The sequence below is a fragment of the Orbicella faveolata genome, unplaced genomic scaffold, assembly GCF_042242905.1.
Source record: "Orbicella faveolata isolate gen_17 unplaced genomic scaffold, um_ofav_v1 contig_13, whole genome shotgun sequence".
In the NCBI taxonomy this organism is placed as follows: Eukaryota; Metazoa; Cnidaria; class Anthozoa; order Scleractinia; family Merulinidae; genus Orbicella; species Orbicella faveolata.
In genome coordinates, this window is record NW_028301540.1 from 13,801,767 (window position 1) to 13,815,796 (window position 14,030).

General features: G+C 41.0%; 2 pseudogenes; one reads left to right on the forward strand and one right to left on the reverse strand.

The window, feature by feature from the left end:
- Positions 1-6,389: 6,389 nt before the first annotated feature.
- Positions 6,390-7,678, forward strand: LOC149115112 (uncharacterized; annotated as a pseudogene).
- A 716-nt stretch (positions 7,679-8,394) lies between these two features.
- LOC149115113 (octopamine receptor beta-1R-like) lies at positions 8,395-10,397 on the reverse strand (annotated as a pseudogene).
- Positions 10,398-14,030: the final 3,633 nt, after the last annotated feature.

A 14,030-nucleotide genomic window follows, 5' to 3' on the forward strand; every position in this document is an offset into this window, starting at 1 on the left:
CCCAACCTACTGTAGCTGGTAGTCATTACCAAGAAAGCTCTTCTTTCCTAACTTTTTCAGTTCCGACGCCCACTCATTCGGCGGCGGCAGACCGAAAGAGTCGAAATATTCATATTCACCGTTTTTTGCGCGCCAGCAACAAACACAGTGAGTGCCCGTGCTTCCGAAATCGTCACATGTTGATTATACACGGCGAATGGAGAAGAGGTTTTTCCTCGTTGCGCGAAAATATCTCTCTGATGGGGATGTTGAGGTATTTGCACCAGTTTATTAAATCAAAATTGGAAAGCGGAACGTCTTTGAACTGCATTTATGTAATCGTCCCAACTGCCGAAGAAAGGCGGCGGGTTTATGTTCATTCCTGTCCCTCTTTTGGGAGGGGGAGGCGGCAATGAACGAGGCTGTCGTGGTGCTGGCTTAACATGCATCCCTTTGCGGAACATTTTGCTGATCAAGTCAATGGCGATAAGCACGCCTGTAGACGCTAGCATTCCGAGAAATCCACCGTATCGCGTTTTTCCGCCGTCACGAACCATGCCTTAACCAACAATTTAGTTTTCAACAACCTTTTCCTGTTCTGGAGACATCGCTTGCACAAGTTTATAGAGCTTTATTTCCTTTGCCCCGTAACCGTTACCGATGATTTTCTTGAGTGCTTTTTCCGCTTCAAAACTAAGCCCTGTGCTTGCCAATGCCTTAACTGCCGACTTGATTAAGGGCATAGCCAACCCAAACAGAGTAGAGAAAACGTTGCCACTGCGTTGGGCAGTTTTTTCAATATGGGTCTGGCTCATCTGTCCGCTTTTGATTTATTCCGGTTTGACGCGTAGCGTTTCCGCCGATTTTTCAGCAAAAGCTTTTTGAAGCTTTTTATTTTGCCCGTCAGTCAGCGCAATCTTGTATGGATGCTAATTCGCTGCCATCTTATATCAAAATATAGAAAAAAATTACAGACTTTTTTGGTTTCGCTCAGACAACGACCAGTTTATTTCCAATTTGTTTCACAACAAACTCTTCTTCGTTCAAAACCGCAGCGTAGATTGTATAATACGTACATACATACATACATATCCTCTATTTAAACACGATAAGATTTTTAAAGCTTAAGGGGTCGTGTAAAATTAATTACAAATGAATATAGATCTATATTTAAAATAGGGATAACATTACTTACAAAATACTCTCGCTACAATAAAAACTCTAAAATATACAGTAAGATTATAAAAAGGTACAATGTTAAGATGAATTCAATTTAGCTACCTCTAAGTAAATTGACAACAGCATTTAAACATAAAATAGTTCAAAACAGTTAAAATCTTGGTAGTGACTGGGCAGCGACTGGACTGACTGTGCGCTCAAATCAAGTTCCGTGAAATAAGAGTCCTTCTTCACTTTGCGATAAAAGGCAGCAAACTGGCCTCTGAAATGGGTCCAGACAGCGTTCCAAAGAATAGCGCCTCTATAGCTAATAGAGTTTTTAAGAAACTGCGAGTTAAAACGCGGGACAATTATATTGTTGCTCCTTCTGAAGTTGTACGCAGTACAAGGTTTATTTGTCAAGAATGAAAGAGCCGCAGGTGCCTCACCTATAAACACGCTATGGAGTAGTTTAATTAATCGAAGCTTATAATAAAAGGTTAAAGTATTCCAGTTCGAAAGTCGGTATACTCTCTCCGTAGGCATATCGCGGGGCAAGTTGTATATTATTCTGGCTGCCCTACGGTGGAGTATTTCCAGCCAGTGTAGAAGGTCCGCATTAGGGCAGCCGCCCCAAACGACCAGTCCATATAGACCTGATGGTAATATTATCTTGAAATACAAGTCCAATAGGGCGTTTCTACTCAAGAACGAACTCCTTTTAAGGAGATTCAGTTTGTTAACAAAATTCTTTTTTACATCTGTGAGGTGATGTGACCAGGAAAGTCTGTCATCGATAGTAACGCCTAAAAGGCGAGTGTGTTTCACCCACTCGATCCGATCCTCTCCAACAGTTAAACAATTTAGCGGCCCGATGTGCGGTTTTCTCATCAATAGCATAGCTTCGCACTTTGCCGAGTGAGGTGTTAGAGAGTTCTCTAGGCACCAACTGTTCATTTCCGATAAAGGTTTATTTAAAGAAGTGACTATTATCAACAGTGTCCCCAATGCAATAAACGGTGGTGTCATCCGCGTGCATAAAGACAGAGCCAGAGGCAGCAGCACTTGGTAGGTCATTGGTCTACAAGGCGAACAACGTTGGGCCCAGTACTGACCCTTGGGGTATTCCACAAGTAACGTTTAGCACAGTTGAGTGTTGGCCGTTTACTACCGAGAATTAAGTTCGATGGGTTAGGTAGTTTGTCAGCCATGATAAAGGAGACCCTTGAATTTCAAATTGAGAACTCAACTTATGCAGTAGGATAGCATGGGATACACAGTCAAAAGCTTTCCTACAGTCAACAAACGTCACAGCAACCACTTTACTGGCGTCAATAGCTGTTCTCCAAATCTCTGAGAGGTGTACGAGCAGTAGCTCACTAGAATGCCCCTCACGGTAGGCCCACTGTTTATCTGTAACTAGCTTATTTTGGGAAACATGTCGAACGACAATTTCAGACACACAAGATTCCATTATCTTCCTTAGAACACTTAGAAGCGATATCGGTCTATAGTTATTTGTGTCAGCTTCATCGTCTTTCTTTTTTAATCAGACGAGCTTTCATCAATTCGGTAAGAGTTTCTCCGAGGTGAGCACAGAATGAGAATAGACCTGTCAAGAGAGAGACAGTGGCGGGCTCAGCTAGTTTTAATAATTTATGTGGAATGATATGTCATCTGGACTAATCCTTAGCATTGGTCGCTTCTTTTGGCCGGTAATGCAAAGTCACATTCTTTGGGTTCCCTGTTACACTTTCTTTGGCTGATCTGAGGTTAAAGTAAATTGTAGGGTAAATTGATGAGAAGTTGGCGATTTGAAGCTGGACGCCTGAGTTGTAATCATTTTTTCTGTATCTGAAGTCAATCAGGTCGTTGAAGATTCGCATTTTGAAGTCGATTCCATAGTTTAATTAGAGCTAGTAATTGGTCCCATACTGCAGGCGGCAAGTGGACAGTTTCGCCGAGTCGTCTCCATTCAGGTCAAAAGTGTCAAAGATGAAGGGATTTTATGGTTCGAGAATTTTGTTTTCGAGTCTAGATCTGCTGAAAGAAGACGAACATATGTTTGGGGTTTTTGACACCAGGTGTTATCAACTAAGAGCCCCTGCATCTCTTCGGCTAGTGCTGGTGTGTAGCGTTTCTTTCAAGTAACGCCAGTCAGTCGGTTTCAAGAAATTTTCATTAACCACCTTTTGTCCTTCAGATGACAGCATCAGCTTTGAATCCCACAATTCAAACTTTTGGACAACAACCCTACGCCCTGTGCCGTCGTTTTGAAAAATAATCTCGTTGTCATCTTGCAGCACAATCTCAAACTCAAGTTGCAGTGGAGGCAAAAGTTTGCCAGACAGTTGTTCGAAGAACGAATAGCGGTTGAGGAGAATGAGATTTTCAACTGTTCTTCCCCCATTCGAAAGCAGTTCGCGCTGTCGGATTCCAGGGCTTGTCGCAGCGAAGGCTGTTACGGTTATTGCGTCGCTGTCAAGATACCAACACGTATTTTTTTTTAAACGGTTTTACCGACAGATTTGACAGTCATGTTTTTTATGGGAGAAAAAGATCCGTTGATTGGGCTGACTCTGTGTTGGTGCCAATATTTGCGCCGTCTGCAAGGGCCTCGAATGTGAAATCGGCACGGAAAATGGCGTTGTACCAATCACAGAAATTATTCCTGTCTTTCACAGAGAACTTCTTGTTCCTTTTTAGTCGGTGCCGGTTGTTGCCCGGAAACTCAAGCGGCGTGTCCAGATTGAATTGGACGTAATCTTGCTTTTTCGTTCTTATATTCATTGAAAATAATATTTGACTAAGTTTCATTATTGGCTCTGATGTATTTGTCGGTGCCATGCTGGGTGTTGTGTTTGGCTGCCTTTTTCGTAGTATTTGTTGAATTCTATCAGACCTCTTTCCACCACTAACTCACTAAGTTTTTTGCCCTCTTTCTTAGCCACCCCTTTTGCGGCTTTTTTCGCCACCTTTGTCGCGCCTTTTTTAAACGCTTTCCCGATCGCCATAAGGGTGTTTCGGACCACCCCCGACCCTTTGTGTTTGTATATTCAATATGTGGTAACAGGTAGGCTTTAAACAGAGAGATCATAGCGTCAGATGGAACTAAGAGTTTAATCCTGCGTAAAGCAGGTATCATAGCTATCATAGCTGAAGAGCAAACTTGCCCTGCTATGTTATCAATGTGTCACACACAGAATTGAGCTGTCGTTGTTGGTCGTTGTTACGTAAATCATTTTAGAAAAGAAGGGTGGGACGTTAACCCGTGAGATATTCTCTTCTGATTCTCTCTCCGCAAGATGTAGAAAGAAATATGTTTTCTTTCTGATTATAATGATTATTTTGTCGTCAAGAGGAATTATTTTGGTTTGCAAATTGATATATTTATAAACATCTTGTCTAATTTGCATTTGAAACCAAAGTGAGCATTATCAAAACAAAATAGCGTCATTGAAATGGCATTGCTTTTATCCTTGAGTTTTATCCTCAGATATCAATGACAAATAGGACTCAGTCCGGACTCCAACTTTAACGAACTCCCCTTCTTCAAATCAACCTGGCCCTCGCCGGTCTACCTGTACGAGTAGGTGATCCACAGAATTCCGAGAACTGAAATCAGATCCTCAAACGCTTGGTGCTTAATTACACCCTTTCTTTTCTTTTATAAGAATATGCTTTATAAGAATATCGAGGCTGAAATTTGCGAATTAAATTTTAAGAATATTTCAAGAACAAACCTGAGTCTAAGATTTTGAAAAGAATATAATTTTGTGTGTTGAGAATTTGTAAATACACTACAATTACATGTTTTTAACTAAACTGTGTGAAATTCTTCCTTCCTTCCTTCCCAAAACTAGCCTAAAAGCAACGAAAACAGCACTAGCCGTATGTTTGATGTTCATAACATTTCTGCAAGAAGTTGTGTGCGCAATATCAGGCTTTAATGCCTGCTGGCTGGCTCCAAAATTACTCTAATACCATCCAGACACCAAATACATTCGAAAACAGAAATGTCATACGCTATAATCTGAGAATATTCACAAAAATATTGTCAGCCTAAAATCGGCAGAAAAATAAGAATATTCAGCCTTAACCAGAAAAACAATATTCTTATAGCAAAAGAAAGTGTATATTTAAATGTCAACATAAACCTGTATTCGTAAACACAAATCGCATTACAAATGGCATGCAAGAAGGCAAGTTTTAGAAAGCAATGCCAATGCGATTTATTATAAACTATGATTACTGCAATAAGAACATCTCTCCATCTTTTAATTACGCACATCATTTACATTAGTCATGATTTTAGAACTAGCAAAATAAACGACAATTTGAGCGGAAATGAAAATTAGAGTTCCATTCACTGGGCGCCCAGTTTTGTGGCACCTTAGATCTCCTTATACACTCTGCCACTCGCTTACTTTTCGACTGAAACTTTATAGATATTAAAGCTAATATCGCCTTCCGTTTGTAACCAAGCTAAAGAGAAAACACGCCCTGTTACATTAGTGCGTCACGTACAATGATTTCCAGTCCGTACTGCGCACTCTCGAGAGTTTGTTTGCGTTTTTTATTTTGTTTCATGTGAGGCATTACAAAATGGAAACATTTCGCAACTACTTACATGCGGAAAATTCAAAGTTTCAAAACAACCGCCATTATGAATGCGAAACGGTCGAAGCTTTATGTTTCAGTCTTTCTCATATCACTTACTGAAACAACTTCGCAACTGTAAAAATCAATGAAGCTGTTGAAAAAAGAATTTGAAAGGCCTCAAAGATAACGTATGTGGTGCGAAGCGAATAACATCGATTTGGATTCTATCGAATGAGAACTTTTAATGTTTAATTAGGGTGCTGAGACTGCGCAGTGCAGACTGGAAATCATGTTCAACATTTAACATATAAATAAGCTTAAGTCTCTCTTTTAGACACTCTCCGTAAGATTTAGTGAAGAAACCGATATTTTCTCTTTGAGAACAATGATTATTTTGTCGATTAGATCTAGTCTACCTCATCACGGACCAAACAGTTTTCATTTAAATAATAAACTTTTCCTTGACCTGGATCAAAGTTTTACGTCTTCCGCACAACCTTTTAAGGCAATCAGGTTCATTTTGCTGCATTTGCTCTATTTCAAAAAATTTCTAGACTTTTAGCCTCAGATAACAGGACATTAGCTCTTGATTTCTAAAATTAAACGAAAGCTAACGAAGCAAGGAAATATACCAAAACTAAGACAATACCATGTTAAACGCAACCGCTGTCATTGTATTCATCGTCATCTTGGCAATCGAGGCGTCCGTCATCATCGCTGGGACCGTGTTTACAATTTTGGTTTCAAGACTCAATCTGGACTCCACTTGAAAAGAACTTGTCTTCTTTTAATCAACCTGGCCGTCGCCGATCTACTTGGTCCACAGAATTCCGAGAACTGGAATCAGATACTTATAAGTCTTCGGTGGGCCGTTCAAGCCCTTGGCTCATCTCTTTCAGTGATGTTTCTCGCTCTCATTTTGCTGCAGCACTTCTACGCCGTGTTTTGGTCTCTGCGTCATGGCGTAACAAGCACTCGAACTTATATTTTTAGTATAGTTATCGTGTGGGTAGCTGGATTATGCACGTTGTTGTGTTAACGGTATATATCTTACTGATGTGTTACTCTTCTTCTGTCTGGTTATCATCTGTGCAAGTTACCTTTCGATCCGTTCTGTACGCTACAAAGCCTGAATTACAAGTCTCCCACAGAGGATCAAAGCGGGAACAGAATTTGCGTCTTTCAAAGACATTTTACATAAGTGGTCGCTGTGTCCCTTATCTTTTGGTTGCCTGGTTTCGTAGTGTAAGCCATGAATGCATTCTGTTGCCTCTGATTTTCTCCGACGTTGCTTTGGTTTGTTAATGCTCTACACTTAGCAAATTCTATTGTGAATTCATTCATGTGCAGCTTTAGGATGAAAATAGTTAAAGGTGCCTTGAAAAAGTGCTTGAAAAAGCGCGGGGAAAAATCTGAACTAAGACCTGTTTCCCTCCGAGTGCGAAACGAACCCTAAAATTTTACTACACTTACAAATTGAAAAACCTGGCTAACCACAGTACATATTAAACTTTGTTGAACATTTTGCCATTGAACATTTCTTTTATTTTATTTTCTTCCCTAAACTACCTTTAAATGTCAATTTTGGCAAAATGTGACATTCGTTCGTGAAATTTACTCTTCATCGCCTTTATTGAATTTTTGACACCCGAATAATATATTAAAGTCTTCTTCTGTTTACATGGATTAAAAAGCTGAAACGTCGATCAGAACTGATCCGGATGTAATTAGTTGGTGTACTGATTCAGCAGATTAAGCTTATTTTACAACAAAATCAATTTTAACAGAAATAAAGGTTAGTTTAGAAACTTCGAGGAACTCTAATACACCTTTAAATTCTGCTGATTGTATACCTTGCCACGCCAAAGACAGGGATCTTGAACATTAACCTCTGTTGTTCATTTTGGCAGCTGAGTTGCGGTTAACATGATATCATGGGACCTGCATAACGAATAAAGCACATATGGATGTATGTATGTCTGTTTTCATGTACAGTTTTCTTTCGTTTTACATTAAATGTGTCTAAGATTAAACGTTCAGAAATCAAAAGTGTCGATGGAGAGCAAATTTAACAATGAACGTGATGGAGTCTTCAAAAGCGAAAAAAATTAACATCAAGGAAACGTTTTCGATTTCAATTCAGACTATTATGATCACGTAGTTCCATTTGTTAATAAGACAAGATGTTGAAAAGAGAAACCCATTTCCAAACCAAAATAAGTTATAGAAACACGAGTGGAAGTTTGGGAGAACGAGAAATGCTGTGGGAACTCTTTTCCACTGCTTTTTCGAGTTCTCCCAAACTCTCACGAGTGTTGCTATAACTCGATAGAAACACGGAGAACATGTTTTCCATTTCTTTCAGAAAAAACCTCGACGAAGAAAAGGAAAACAAATTGTTAACTTTGATTATCAAAATGTAAATTCTCTTTGCTCGCGCCATTATTACGTCAACAGCTCGTGCTAGTAATGTGTTTCTATCGAGTTATGGAAACACGATTTTTAACCAATCAGCGCGCGTATTTTCTGAGGACTGTTTTCTAAAAAACAATTCATCAATGTATATTAGAGGCAAAGAAGCCCAGAGAAGCCAATGAGGCTTATGTAAAGCACTACCATAAATACGTAAGACTTAACAATGCAAGAGAATATAAATGTTGTCATCGGCACAGACTCTCCGCTCTTACTACACGGAGGTCACAGGTATTATCTTCGCTCGGATCACAATTTCTGTCGTCGCCATCAGAATTATTATTTGGTTTGCTTCTGGGAAATTCATGCCATCATGGATTGACATGCTCGCTAATCTAATTTCCAAACAGGTACAAAAACAATATTGCGCCAATCATGGATTGACGTGCTCACTAATTTCCAAGCAGGTACAAAAAAACAATATTATGCGCCCACTGAACATCCGCTCTTTTCATTTCCATAAAAAGCTCATTCTAATGAGGTCACGTTTAGGAAACATTATCGGAGCTCGAGGGCACATAGGTGGAGCGGCAAAGGGTTAAAACGGGTTTGAGCGAGAGTTTATGAACCTCCCGCTTGCCGAAATGAAACACAGAGAAGTGAAGATCCCTTTCCTTATCGTAGCAAAGTATTCAATCAGTGGAGTTTAAAAGTTTACCAGTCGAGAGTACCTTGAAGTTTCTGAACTTACTTTTAGTTATTAAAATTGATTTTCTTCTAATATAAGCTTAATATACTGAATCAATACACCAATTAAATACACCCACATCAAATTTGATCGAACATTTCAGCTTTTCATTCCATGTTCACAGGAATGCAGAGTAAATTTTACAAACGAATATCAATCTTTCGCCCAAAATTGCGTTTAAATATAGTTCATTGCAAAAAAAAAAAACAAAATGGCAAAATGTACAACAAAGTTCTATACAAAGGTTATATTAACCACATTTTTCAGGTTATAAGTGTGTATTTAACTCTTGGGGTTCGTTTTCCACTCGGAAGGAAACAGATTTTTTCCCGCGCTTTTTGAAGCACTTTTTCAAGGCATCTTTGAATATTTTCATCCTAAAGCTGTATACGAATGGATTCACCATAGAATTTTGTTAAGTGTAGAGCACTAATAAAAAAAAGCAACGTCGGAGGAAAACATTGGGAGCAGAATTCTCTAATGGCGTATACTACGAAACCAGGCAGCCAAAAGATAAGCGACACAGCGACTACTATATAAAATGTCTTTGAAAGATGCAAATTCTGGTCCCGCGTTGATAGTCTGTGAGAGGCTTGTAATTCAGGTTTTGTAGCGTACAGTCGCGAACGGATCGATAGGTAACTCGCACAGATAACAACCAAACAGAAGAAGAGTAACACGTCACCAGTGGTAACGGCATAAACGGTATCCACTTTGGAGTGATATACAGTCAAAAAAGACAGTCCACCAATGCACAATCCAGCTACCCAGACGATAACGATGCTGAAAATGTAAGTTCGAGCGCTTGTTACGCGATGACGCAATGGTCGGAACACGGCGTAAACGCGTTCCAGCGAAATAAGAGCGAGAAACATCACTGAAACACACGACCCAAAGGCTTGAAACGCCCAGGAAGCACTCAGGGATCCGTTTTCAGTTCCCGGGATTTTGTGCATGATGAGGACTGCAACTTGTCCTACTCCTACAAGGAGATCGGCGACGGCCAGGTTGATTAGAAGAAGGCAAGTTCGTTTCAAGTGGAGTCTGGATTGAGTCTTGAAAACAAAAATGGTGAATACGTTGCCAATGATGATGACGGCTGCCTCGAGTGCGAAGATGACGATGAATACAATGGCGGCGGTTGCGTTTAACATGATATTGTCTTTGTTTTAGTATACTGCTGTTTTTGGTTTGATTTGAAGATCAAGAATTGCTGTTCAACTTGACTCATAGATATCTGAGAGCACATATAACAATGAGCGTGACGAAGCCTTCAACGGCAGTGCGAAAAGCGAAGAATATTAATGTCGAGGAACAGTCTTCGATTTCAGCTGTTTAAATAAATGTGCGTACCTAATATCTTGACGAGAAAGTAATTTTTGGTGTCACTCAGTAAAAAAATCGATAATAGGTTATATTGATTTTCACAACGTTAAACAGCCCTTTTAATCAATCACTGAGTGTTACACACACAAAAGTAAAAGTATAACGGAATAACCTATTTAAACTTAAATGCAAACGAAACAACAATAGTTTTAATAACATAATAAAAATGACTATCACCAATGGGAAGCCAATTAAATAGTCCTGAAAAGTAGTGTGCATACATTAAAGTTCAAATTAGCAACCGTCAAATGTTCATTTTTCACAATAACAACACTCCCACTTTTGACGTTGCTTATTTGACAGTTTTCATTCCTAGTTCAGTGACAAGCTTCTCGAAGAGATGCTTAGGTAAAGGCTTCGTCAGAATGTCCGCAATCATCTCACCAGTGGCCACATATTTCAAAATGATCGCTCCGTTTTGCGTTTTGACATTGCAATAGCTCCCGGGTTGTCTTCATTAGTTACGATGGTTCCTTCAGAGGTTCTCCTACATCTGTGATTAACCCTGGGAGCCAGATTGCTTCCTGGATGGCCGTACTAAGGGCTACATAATCGGCTTCTGTTGTCGACAGCGCAACGGTAGCCTGTTTCTTACTCAGCCAGCTCACTGCTCCCAACAAAAACACGTTTCCTGAAGTGGAGTGGCGGTCATCTACATCGCCCGCCCAATCAGCATCTGAGTAACCAATCAGGTTTCCATCAGCACACTTCTTGTAACTCAGACTAAGATATACAGCTCCTTTCAGATATCTGGAAATCCGTTTTGCCGCAGTTAAGTGACTTTGTGTAGGATTTGCACAGAACTTCGACACAACTCCCACTGCTCGGGCGATATCGGGCGAGCTGTGATTACAGCATAACGTAGGCTCCCAACGATTGACTGGTACGAGATCGTATCGACTGGTCTGGTAACACCATCTTCCTTTTAAACCTTGATGTTCAAATCAGCAGGTCTGGACACCAATTTCGCTTCTATTTGCCCAAACGTCTTGAGCATCTTTTTGATGTACTGCCCTTGATGAAGGTAGACTTGCTTCCTTTCCTTGTCTTGAACGATGCAAACCCCCTCATAGTAATGCAGCTCCTCCATATCCTTCATCGTAAACTACAACTTTAAGCTGTCCTTCAGTCTTTGCATCTCCAAAATGTTTTTCGCTAGTATCATCGGATTATCAACGTGAATATTAATTGCGATGATTGTCAGTGTATCCTTCTTTCTGATGAACACTCAGGGATCTGCTGAGGCTTGAGTGAAACCAACCTTTTCAACTCTCTCCCTGAAAGCTTTATTGCAACATCGGGACAACTGCTTTAATCCATACAGCGACTTCTCTAGCTTGCATACCAGATGCTCTTCTCCGGGTTTAACGTATCCTTCCGGTTGCTGCATGTAAATTTCCTCATCAAGTTTGCCATTGAGAAAAGCTGTCTCAACGTCTATCTCATGTATCGGGAAACCATGCTGGACGGTAAACGCTAGCAAAAAGCGGATTGAGGAGAAACGAACTACAGGCGAAAAAATTTCATCATAATCAATCCCATATTTCTGGGCGTAGCCCTTGGCTACTAGGCGAGCTTTAAAACGTTCCACTCTGCCATCCACATCATGCTTCAGCTCAAACACCCATATATTTGCATCCTATAACTTTCCGACCCGGGGGTAATTCAACCAACTTCTATGTCTTGTTCTCAATCAGAGAATTGTACTCGGCATCCGTAGCCACTTTCCACTCTGCTGCATGATCACTCGACTTTGCTTCTTGTATGGTTGAGGGCTCATCTACCTCAGTTAGATGATAGGCAACATGGCGCACGCGGTAGGTCGCGGTGTCTGCCTATTCGTCGTAACCATATCTGACACGTGTTTTACGTGATCTCTCAGATCTTAAGAGTTCTTGCTGTTCTTGTGGTTCTTCTTCCTTCTCTGATCTCCTAATTTCTGCTACTTTTTCGTCGTCTTTTGCAGTGGTGTCAGCATTCTGCTTCACCTCCGGTCCATGCTATTTTGGTCTGGTTCTGTAGTCATGGATGACTTCTGGCCGAAATCGCTCTCGTTAAACTCAACATCTCTCCGGATATAGAGTTTTCGGTTCGTCTCATCAAAAAGACAATATCCCTCAGACGTCAAGCTGTAGCCCACGAAACGCATCTTCTTTGACTTCGTGACTAGCTTTCGCCATTCGCAGTCTGGCACGTGGGCGTAGACCATACACCCAAATACTCGAAAGTGGCTCACATCCGGTTTCCTACCATACCCCCTAGTTTTAGGGCCGTTGTGGGAAGGCGATTTCTCACACAGGCAGCTGCAGAGATAGCTTCGGCCCAAAAAATGCCCGACAATCGTGCATGCACGATCATCGAGCGTGCTGACTCAACCAAAGTTCGATTCATTCGTTCTGGTACACCATTCTGTTGGGGTCAGTGTGTCACTGTCAACTCATGTGTAATTCCTTTGTCCTTCAGATACTTTTGAAATGCAGATGACAAATACTCGCCACCATTGTCCGTCCGCAAAGTTCCTGTCGCTCTGCCAGCATCGTTGGTAATTGTGACTTCAAATTCTCTAAATTTATTGAGCACGTCTGATTTGTGTTTCATGAAGTATACAGCGCAGCACCGAGTGCAATCATCAATAAACGTGACAAAATACTTTTTCTCCTCCAATCGACTATGTTTTTATTGGACCGCACACGTCACTATGCACCAGCTGTAGTTAACGCGTCGACAGAATCTCTCCCGGTGTGGGAAATGGTTTTCGACACATCTTTCCTGCCAAACATCCCGCGCAAAATGACAGTTCAGTCATTTTCTCGATATCAATCCCTTGCAAAAAATCCATTCTATACACATTTCTTGAGGCGTGACTCGTGCCCATGTCCGAGACGTTGATGCCGCAAGTCGCTATGAGATGACGCAAATGAGGCATACCCAGTAGAGACAACTTGACAATCTAGCTTGACAGAGTTTATCAGCCAGTAACCCCTTTCCACGAAGCTTTTCATTTTCATCCCAGATACAGCAATTATTAGGGCCAAATTCGACAGCGTTACCCTTAGCAACTGTAGCTCGTACAGAAAACAGGTTACAGGTGAGTTTAGGCACGCACAGCACATTATACAAGACAGCTTTCTGAGCCTCAGTTCCTGGACACAGCATATTCTTTTGAACGCGTCCAGATCCCAAAGCTTTCACAACACGGCCGTCTCCTAGGGCAACGTCAAAGCGTGCTTCTCTTTCGTCATATGACTTGATACACCCGAGTCGATCAGCTATGGATAGCATTCTCTATCCGCAGACTTAATGTTTCCAACAGACGCCATGAACGCTGCAGCATAAACACCTTCACCATCGACGTCAGAATTTCCCTGTCTGCTCTCCTCACCCTAGGCTATCTTTGCTTTGTGCCATTTATGCTTCCTGGGAAAATAATGCTGAGTATGACCGACATCACCACATCCAAAACATGTGCGCGAATCGCGTGGTGAATCGTTTGGACATTAACAGTGAATATGACCCACGTTACTGCATCCATAACATGTTGGTCGATCGCGTGGCGTATTTCTCTTAAAGGCCCACGCCAGTGCTGACTTAGCTCCGCTCAACTGACACGATAGCTCAGAATGCTTCCTTTCTTCGTGTTTGAGTACTTGATGAACATAATCCAGGCTAACACCATCCATTCTAGCTTCAATTGCGGTGACAAGGGTTACAAAACGTCTTGGTAAACTTCCTAACAAAGTCACAA